This window comes from Rhinopithecus bieti, unplaced genomic scaffold (genome assembly GCF_001698545.2).
Source record: "Rhinopithecus bieti isolate Rb0 unplaced genomic scaffold, ASM169854v2 scaffold_36410, whole genome shotgun sequence".
Lineage (NCBI taxonomy): Eukaryota > Metazoa > Chordata > Mammalia > Primates > Cercopithecidae > Rhinopithecus > Rhinopithecus bieti.
This window is the reverse complement of record NW_016816076.1, coordinates 309412-319537: the sequence shown is the minus strand read 5'-3', so window position 1 is coordinate 319537 and position 10126 is coordinate 309412. Positions and strand designations below refer to the sequence as shown.

At 38.9% G+C, this 10126-nt stretch overlaps 1 pseudogene; it reads left to right on the top strand.

Annotated features, from left to right (window-relative positions):
* Nucleotides 1-6250: 6250 nt before the first annotated feature.
* Nucleotides 6251-10126, top strand: part of LOC108516697 (axin interactor, dorsalization-associated protein pseudogene) — a 10163-nt pseudogene continuing 6287 nt past the window's right edge.

Sequence of the window (10126 nt, the reverse complement as noted above, 5' to 3'; positions counted from 1 at the left end):
GCCTCTTTCTCATTGTCTTGGCTGTTAGTACCTGGCTGCCTTTTAGCAATGCTAATCTCTGTAGCAAGTGGTTGCTCCACAGCACAGCCCACTTGTATTCCTCTTCTGAAAATGCTCTTTCCTTTTTCTACCACACAGCCAGATGGGTAATTTTCCAAATTTTTAGGCTCTGCTTCCCATTTAATTTTAAGTTCCAAGTTTAAGTCCCTCCTTTGCTACCATATCTGATTACAGGCTGTTAGAAGCAACCATGCCACTTCTTGAATGCTTTGCTACTTAGAAATTTTTTCCATGAGATACCCTAGGTCATTATTCTTAAGTTCAGCCTGCCACAGAGCCCTAGGACATGAATACAGTGCAGCCAAGTTCTTTGCTAGGGTATAGCAAGGGTAAACTTTGCTCCAGTTCCCAATAAGTTTCTTATTTCCATCTGACACCTCTTCAGCCTGACCTTCACTATCTATATTTCTGTCAGTATTTTGGTCACAACCACTTAACTAGTCTCTAAAGAGTTCCAAAATGTCCCTCATCTTCCTTTCTTCTTTTGAACCCTCCTAACTCTTTCAATCTCTGTCTAATACGCAGTTCCAAAGCCTTTCTACATTTTCAGGTATCTTTATATCAATGCCCCACTCCCAGTACCAATTTTCTGTATTGGCCCATTTTTTGTTGCTGTAAAGAAATATCTGAGGCTGGGTAATTTGCTGGGTAATTTAAAAAGAAAGGAGGTTTATTGAGCTCACATTTCATGCTATACAAGAAGCACAGCACCAGCATCTGCTTGGCTTCTGGTGAGGCTTCAAGAAGATTTTACTCATCACAGAAGGCAAAGGGGGAGCAGGCATGTCACATAGTAAGAGAGGGAGCAAGAGAGCTGGGGAGGTGCCAGGTTCTTTTTAAGAATTAAATCTGGTGGTAAGTAATAGAGTGAGAACCCACTCATTCCTGCGAGGACAGCACCAAGACATTCATGAGGGATCTACTCCGATGACCCAAACACCTCTCACCAGGCCCCACCTCCAACACTGGGGATCAAATTTCAACATGGGATTTGGAGGGCACACACATCCAAATAGTATCAAGAGGCTTCTAAAGAAATTAAAAGTAGAACAACAACCATATAACCCAGCAACTGTTCTGCTGGATATACACCCAAGGGAAAGGAAACAGCCTTCTAAATGTATCTGCACTTCCATGTTCATTGCAACAGTAGTCACAATAGCCAAGACACGGAAACAACCTGCGTGTCCATCAATGGTCAGATGAATTTTAAAAAACCTGTGATACACACGTAAACACACAAAACACACAATGGAACATTATTCAGCCTTAAAATTGAAATCCTGCCGTTTGCCATGAATGAACCTGGAGGACACTGTGTTAACTAAAAACAGCCAGACACAGAAAGAAATATATTACAATTTCACTTATATGTGGAATCTTTAAAAAAAAAAGTCAAATGTCCAGAGATAGCGAATAAAGCAGTGGTTACCAGGGATGTGGTTGGGTAGGAAAATGATGCAAAATAGCAGATATGTAGGAGGAGCAAGTCTAGATACTTAATGTACAGGAACTATGGTTAGTAACATTGTATTGCATTTCGGATTTTTGCTAAATGAATAGATTTTAGCTGCTTTTCTACAGAAAATGGCTACCATGTGAAATGATGGATATGTTAATTTGCTTCACTCAAGTAACCATTTTTTGTTATCTATGTGTATCTCATAACATCACGTTGTATACCCTAAATTCATACAATAAAATTTATAAAAAGGAGTTTTTACTACAAAAGATGTAATATCCCTTTCTTCTTAAAATATGTAAATTGAATGAAGTACATTAATAGAATTTCCGGCGTTGACCTGTTCTTATATTCTTGGGTCAAGAGGTATTACTGGCTTATATATTGTTGGATTTGGTTGCTAATTTATACAGTTGTTAGGATTTTTCATCTATGCTTGTGACTGAGGTTGAAAAGCAACTTTCCTTTTTCTTAGTGCCTGTACATTAAGAGAAAGATTTTGGCATTAAGATTATTCTGTACTAAAAAATGGCATGTAGAGTCTTTTCTACACACTGGGATAATATTTCTATAAGTTGTAATTATTCAGGTTTTCTCTTTCATAACATCCATGACTTTTGAAGTTGTGTATTTTCAAAAATAGAATATATAGATGTTCGTCTCATCTAAGTTTTCAATTTTATTGTTGTAAAATGTTTACAAAGTCTACTTCGACGTTATTAATGTGTTTGTGTATGAGTTATAGTCCTTTTATTGCTTAATAATGTTCATTTATTTTCTCTCTGCCCCTTCTCTTTCTCTCTTTCTTTCTTTCTCAAGACACACCAGAGATTTGTAAATTTTATTAGTTTTTATTATGGAACTGACTATTGTCTTTGGAAATTTTATTTATTCTATGCTTATTTTCTGTTAATCTAATGACCATAAAATACAAATGTATACACAGGATATTTATATCCTAACTTGCATTTTCATTTTCTTTTTGGTGTACTTTGAGAGATAGCTTCTAAAAAATTAGATTCAGTTAATTTTATCAATCATTTTGGAGATTTTTGTCCTTGTTACCTAGGTAAGAAATCTTTGCTTGCTGTAAGATTGAAAGATTTTTTCCTAGATGTTCCTTTAAAAGTTCTGGATTTTAGCTTTTATGTTTAGGTGTATGATTTATTTTGAGTTAATTTTTGTGTATGTAGTTAGATAAGGGTCAATGTTTATTTTTCTATATATGGATCACTATTTGTTGAAAATACTATTATTTCCCAACTCCAAAAAGGCATTGACAAGTTTATAATAAATCAATTGACCGTATATTTCTCACTATTTCTGGTCTCATTACAGTATTCTATTGATTTATACACGTATCCGTTTAGAAACACCGTACAGTCTTGATTACAGTAATTTTAAATTTATCATTAAAAGTGGAGTCCAATGCATGCAGCCAACAAACATATTTTAAAGAGCTCAACATCACTGATCATTAGAGAAATGCAAATAAAAACCACAATGAGATCCCATCTCACATCAGTCAGAATGGCGATTGTTAAAAAGGTAAGAAACAACAGATGCTGGTGAGGCTGTGGAGAAATAGGAATGCCTTTACACTGTTGGTGGGAGTGTAAATTAGTTCAATCATTGTGTAATACAGCGTGACAATTCCTCAAAGACCTAGAGACAGAAATACCATCCTACTGAGCAAGACCATTACTGGATACATACTCAAAGGAATATAAACATTCTATTATAAAGACACACATATGCATATGTTCACTGCAGCACTATTCACGACAGCAAAGACATGGAATCAATTTAAATGCTCACCAACTAGACTGGATAAAGAAAATGTGGTACATATACAACACAAAAATACTCTGCAGCCATAAAAAGGAATGAGATCATACCGTTTGCAGGGACATGGATGGAGCTGGGGACCATTATCCTCAGCATATATAGTACAGGAACAGAAAACCAAATACCGTATGTTTTCATTTATAAGTAGGAACTAAATTATGGGAACACATGGATACATGGTGTAGGGGAACAACACACACTGGAACCTGTCAGAGGTTGCGGGTTGGGAGGATGCAGAGGATCAGGAAAAATAGCTAGTGGATGCTGGGATTAATAGCTGGGTGATGGGATGATCTGTGCAGCAAACCACTATGGCACACATTTACCTGGGTAACAAACCTGCACATCCTGCTCATGTACCCCTGGACTTAAAAGAAAAGTTGGAAATAAAAAAAATTAAAGTGGAGTCAAATTTTATTTCTCCTTTCTAAAATTTACTTTGCTATTTTATATCCTTTGCATTTCAGTTTAAATTTTAGGATTAATTTGTTGATCTCTATGGAAAACGTGACATTTTGATTAGAATTGCACTGAATCTATAGCTCAGCTTGAAAAAAAATTGAATCTTTCAAAGTATATACATGCCTGTCTACATTTTGTGGAACTACTTTATTTTTCTGAGCAGTGTTTTGCCAATCTTAAACACTTATCTTGCATTTCTCTCGAACTATTTTATATATTTATACTACTGCAAGTTGTCCATATTTCATTTTCTAATTGATTATTACTAGTAATACTGAAATAATTTTTGTATATTCATCTTTTACCATGTGCCCTTATTAAGTTTGCTTTATTAATTCTAATAGTGGTTTCGTAGGTGCTGTAAGATTTTTCTACACACATAATTATGTAATCTGCAAAGTAAGACAGTTTTACTTCTTTTTAAATCTAGATACTTTCATTTCATCTGGCCTTATTGTACTGATTGGAATTGATTTGAAAACGTTCTTCTTTTCTAAAATTAGTATTTAAAGCTATACATTTTCTTTATTATCTGCAACTCCAAATTCTTATAATGTCTTGGTCTGATTTGGTGAATGTTTCTTATGAATTTGAGAAAAAAAGAATTCTGCCACTGCTGGATATATTTTATTAATTTCAATTAGGTTGAATTGATTGACAGCTTTAAGTTCTTCTCTATCCATGCTGATTTCTCTTTATTTGTTCAATATTTACTTGTTCAATCAATTATTTAAAAAATATATTGAAATCCCTTACGTTAAGTGTGGGCTTGTCTAATTGATCTTCCACATCAGTTGGTTTCTGTTTTATATAGTTTGGAGCTCCCTTAATAGGTACATTCATAGTTAGAAGTGTTGTTATGTCTTTGATGGATTTACCCCTTTATCATTATGACATATACATTTTTCCTAATCTCTGATAATATTCCCTGTCCTAAATTTTTCTATGTCTGATATTAATACAGTATCCTTCTAGTACTTAAAGTTTTCATGATATTTTCCTATACTTTTAGCTTATTTTGTTGTGATATTTCTGTTTGTAGTAGTAGTATCTATATTCCCATATTTGTAATGTATTATTTTCCTTTGGCAATTTTTCAGATTTTTTTCCCTTTATTACAGTCGTTTGATAATTTTTTTTTTGCCCTTTAATTATCATGTACGTTGATTTGTGTTTCTTTTATGTTTTTGCTTAGGGTTTGTTCAGATTTGTGGAATTTAGGTTTCAATTCTCATCAAATTTGATGTGTTTTGGCAATTATTTTTTAAAATACACTTTCTATCTACTCTTTCCTTTTCTAGATCTCCAATTAAACAGATTTTGGACTGCTTGATATTGTCTCACATATTTTCATTTTCTTAAGACTTTCCTTTTCTTTAAAGAAAACAACTGTACTTCTCTGAATGCTTTAGTTTGGATCATTTCTATTGTAATGTCTTTAAGTTAACCAGTCATTTATTCAGCCAGATCGAAACTTCAGCTAAGTCCATTTTGTGGATTTTTCGCTTCGGATAATTGTTTTTTTTAGCTCTGGGAATTATTTTGTTAATAATTCATTTCCCTGTTATGTTTATTCCTTTAAAACATTACACATATTTAATATCAGTTTCAGTTCTTGGGTTTTGCTATTGGGCCTTGTGCTATGTTTCCTTCCAGGCTTCCTACAAGCTACTCAGGTCTTGCTAGAGAGTGAGTGTTTATGTGATACCCGTTGATCATGAAGTCTAAGTTTCCTGTAATGAAGTGAATATCATTTTATCTAGCAAGCCATACACATGGGTATAAGTGATTTATCACTAAGCGGAAAGGGCATAAAAGGCAATTGACTTAGGCAGGTATAGAAGGTACAAATAAGTTGTGAGTGGGTGACTCAGACTCCTTTATCACCAACTTCTGTTGCATTGCCTCCTCTCAATTCAACTGGGAAGTGTATTTGTTTATTTATTTATTTATTTTTGAGATTGAGTTTCACTCTTGTCGCCCAGGCTGGAGCGCAATGGCGCTATCTCAGTCACTGCAACCTCTCCCTCCCAGGTTCAAGTGATTCTCCAGCCTCAGCCTCCTAAGTAGATGGCCTTACATGCACCCACCACCACCCCTAGCCAAGTTTTTTGTATTTTTAGTAGAGACGGGGTTTCACTGCGTTGGCCAGGCTGGTCTCGAACTCCTGACCTCAGGTGATCCACCCACCTCAGCCTCCCAAAGTGCTGGTGAGAGGTGACGATGTGCTAGCAGCCATCACTCCCAGCGCCTCCTCGGCCTCTGGCGGTGCTTGAGGAGCCCTTCAGCCCGCCAGGGCACTGTGGGAGCCCCTCTCTTGGCTGGCTGAGGCCGGAGCTGACTCCCTCTGCTTGCAGGTAGGTGTGGAGAGAGAGGGGCCGGCGGGAGCCCGGGCTGCGCCAGCGCTCGTGGGCTAGTATGAGTTCCGGCGGGAGCCGGCGGGGGCTTGGCGGGTCCGGCACACGGAGCTGCCGGCCGGCGCCCACGGTCCAGGGCAGTGAGGGGCTTAGCACCCAGGCCAGCAGCTGCGGAGGTTGCGCGGTGTCCCCCAGCAGTGCCAGCGCTGAGCTCAAATTCTCGCTGGGCCTTAGCTGCCTCTCCGCGGGACAAGGCTCAAGACCTGCAGCCCGCCATGTCTCAGCTCCTTCCCCCTGCGGTGGGCTCCTGCGCCGTCAGAGCCTCCCCCACGGGCGGGCGCTGCCCCCTGCTCCGTGGCGCCTGGTCCCATCGACAGCCCAAGGGCTGAGGAGTGCAGGCATGGCTCGGCACTGGCGGGCAGCTCGGTCTGCAGCCCCTGTGCAGGATCCACTAGGTGAAGCCAGCTGGGCTCCTGAGCAGGATGGGGACTTGGAGAACTTTTATATCTAGCGGGAGGATTGTATGTGCACCAATCAGCACTCTACATCTAGCTAATCTGGTGGGGACTTGGAGAACTTTTATGTCTAGCTAGAGAATACAGCAATCAGCACAGGGTGTCTAGCTCAAGGTTTGTAAATACACCAATCAGTACTCTGTGTCTAGCTCAAGGATTGTAAATACACCAATTGGTACTCTGTATCTAGCTAACCCTGTGTCTAGCTAACCTAGTGGGGACTTGAAGAACTTTTCTGTCTAGCACTCTGCGTCTAGCTCAAGGATTGTAAAGGCACCAATCAGCACTCTGTCAAAACGGACCGATCAGCTCTCTGTAAAATAGACCAATCAGCTCTCTGTAAAATGGGCCAATCAGCAGGATGTGGGTGGGGCCAGATAAGGGAATAAAAGGAGGCTGCCTGAACCAGGCAGGGGCAACCTACTCGGGTTCCTTTCTATGCTGTAGAAGCTTTGTTCTTTTGCTCCTTGCAGTAAATGTTGCTGATGTTCTCACTCTTTGGGTCCATGCTGCGTTTATGAGCTGTAACACTCACCTCCAAGGTCTGCAGCTTCACTCTTGAAGCCAGCGAGACCACTAACCCACGAGAAGGAAGAAGCTCTAGACACACCTGAACTTCTGAAGGAACAAACTCCGTACACACCATCTTTAAGAACTGTAACCCTCACGGCGATCCGTACACACCATCTTTAAGAACTGTAACCCTCACGGCGATCCGTACACACCATCTTTAAGAACTGTAACCCTCACGGCGAGGGTTAGCAGTTTCATTCTTGAAGTCAGTGAGACCAAGAACCCACCAATTCCGGACACACTGAGGTTACAGGCGTGAGCCACCGCGCCGGGCCACCATCCGAGAAGTATCTTATGATCAGTTGACTAAAGAAGAAAAAACTCAAAGCCTAGTTACAGATAGGTAGGTCTGCAAGAAATGTTGATGCGAACTGAAAGAGGATGACTGCTGCATTTTAACCCCACTCAGAGATGATCGTAAAGGAAAGCAGTGAAGGAAAACTTTGCCTGTGGGCAAAATTTCGATGCTTAATTTGAAGTGAGTTGCCAGAAGTATACTATTGACCCTTAAGCAACAAAGGTTTAAGTGTGCAAGTCCACATATACAAGGATTTTCTTCTCTGCCACCGCTGAGACAGCAAGACCAATCCTTTTCCTCCTCCTCAGCTTATTCAATGTGAAGGTAATGAGAATAAAGACCTTCATGATGGTTCGCTTCCACTTAGTAAACGGTAAATATATTTTATCTTATGATTTTCTTAATAACATTTTCTTTTCTCTAGCTTACTTTATTGTCAGGACGCAGTATATGATACATGCAACACACAAAGTATGTGTTAATCCATTGTTTATGTTAATGGTAAGGCTTCCCTCAACAGTAGGCTAGTAATAGTTAAGTTTTGGGAAAGCCAAATGTTATACATACATTTTCATTAGTGTCACTGCCCTTATCTCCTGTGTTGTTAAAGGGTCAACTGTGTGTCTACAACAATTTGAGGGCAGTTGCTAAGTCTGGTTGAATGGTCAGCAGCTTGGAAGAAACAGAATTGTAAAGCAGGTGAAAAGGAAGTCTGAGGGGGAGGCATGTAGCTGGATGGCTTGGAGGTGGCACAGACTATGAAGATAGGTATGTCTGATGTGAATACCACTAAAGGGCATCTTACTAAGGATGGGGCTGCTAATTAGAAGGACAAAATGAAGGACTCAGAGAGTATCAGCTAACCTCTTTCATCAGCCACCCCAGTGCTTGCTCAATGGGCTCGTGGACATAGTGGCCATGGTGGCACCAATGAAGGCTATGCATGAGGTCTACAACAAGGCATCTCTTTGTTGTCTGATTTGGCTGCTGTTACTGCTGAGTGTCTAATCTGCCAAAATAGATACTAACATTGAGCCCCTAAGGTGGCACCATTGCTTGTGGGACCAGCCAGCCACCTATGGGTGGCTGAATACATTGACCTTTCGCATTATGAAGGAGGCAGACTTGTCCTCACTGGGAAGAACATGTGTTCTGCATATGAATTTGCCTTACCTGCCTGCACCACCACCTGTGAACTCACAGAATGCCCTACTCGCAATCTTGGTGGTGCTCCATATCATGTTGCTACTGATCAAGGAATTTACATCACAGAAAGAAAGTGACTTGGTCATAGTTTAGTTTAATGGTGACATCTTTTTCTTTCTAAATGGTTTATAAAACAATGGTCTGAAAATAATCACATATATTCTATGAATATGATGATAATTCTCTCTACAGATTTGAAATGACATGTTATATTAATTAAAAACTTGCCTTCCTATAATCTCTGTTAAATTGACCTTTTTCTGAGATCTGGCTATATTGATTCAGAATAAATGTGGAAACGAAGGCTTAAAGAGGTTAAGTAATCAGCCCTAATGTCACTCAGCTGGGTAGTGGCAGAGACAGGCCTAAAACTGATTTCCTTGTCATACAATAGTGAAATGTATTACCACCTCAGATTGCCTGGGCAAACAAACATAAGGAAAGATATCAGATTTCAGAGTTAGAAAGAACATCTTTTTGTCACTTACTTGCTTTATCTCCTTAAACGATTCACTTAACCACTCTGGAGTTAGTCTCAATTTCCTTATATTCATTATTAAGCAAATAGTGCCTACCTTCACTCTAAATGAAATATGCCAGGCATGTAGATGGGTATACAGTAAGTAGTTACTAGTGAGTAAATAATGACAAAATTTTAAACCTTCCATTTTTGGTACTATGATTGACTATAACAGAGAGTATTTCCTAAGGAATCAGTGAGTCCCTGACATTAGATACCATCCACCTTGCTGTCCAGCACTGGAAAATGCCTCATGTGAATCAGGAGCTTTATATTGTTTTAAGTGTATTGTTCAGGAAAGAGAGGAAACAACATTATTTAATATTTTTACATCTTTGAGCATTTTTTTATGTGGGAAATAATTTTTTTCTATAATTGTTGCTGGACTGTACTTTGCTACTAAAAGAGTAATTTAACCTCTACTTGGGAAACTAAATTCAGGTCTTCTCTGTTAGTTCTTTCCTTGGACATAGACATACATATTTCAAATAGATGGTGATGTTAAAAGTAAAGTGTCATTTTGCTAGATATTCACTTCATTAAAACTATGCACTGGAGACCTGAAGGGTCTAGACTGGTAGTCATTTTATACTGATCAAGAATGTTTTGTCTCCTGCCATTTCCCTTGGTACTGCAGAGACTTATTCTGTGGCTTTTCACAGCTATAGATTAAAACAAAAATACAAAACTCTCAATACACAAGCTGTCGTCATAAAAACCATAGAAGCAAAAGAACCATTTTTTAGTAGTAGTATTCAATATATGAAGTGAGGAAAAAAGCTCTGTAATATGATATGAGCCCATTTTGAAACTCTAATCTTTAAA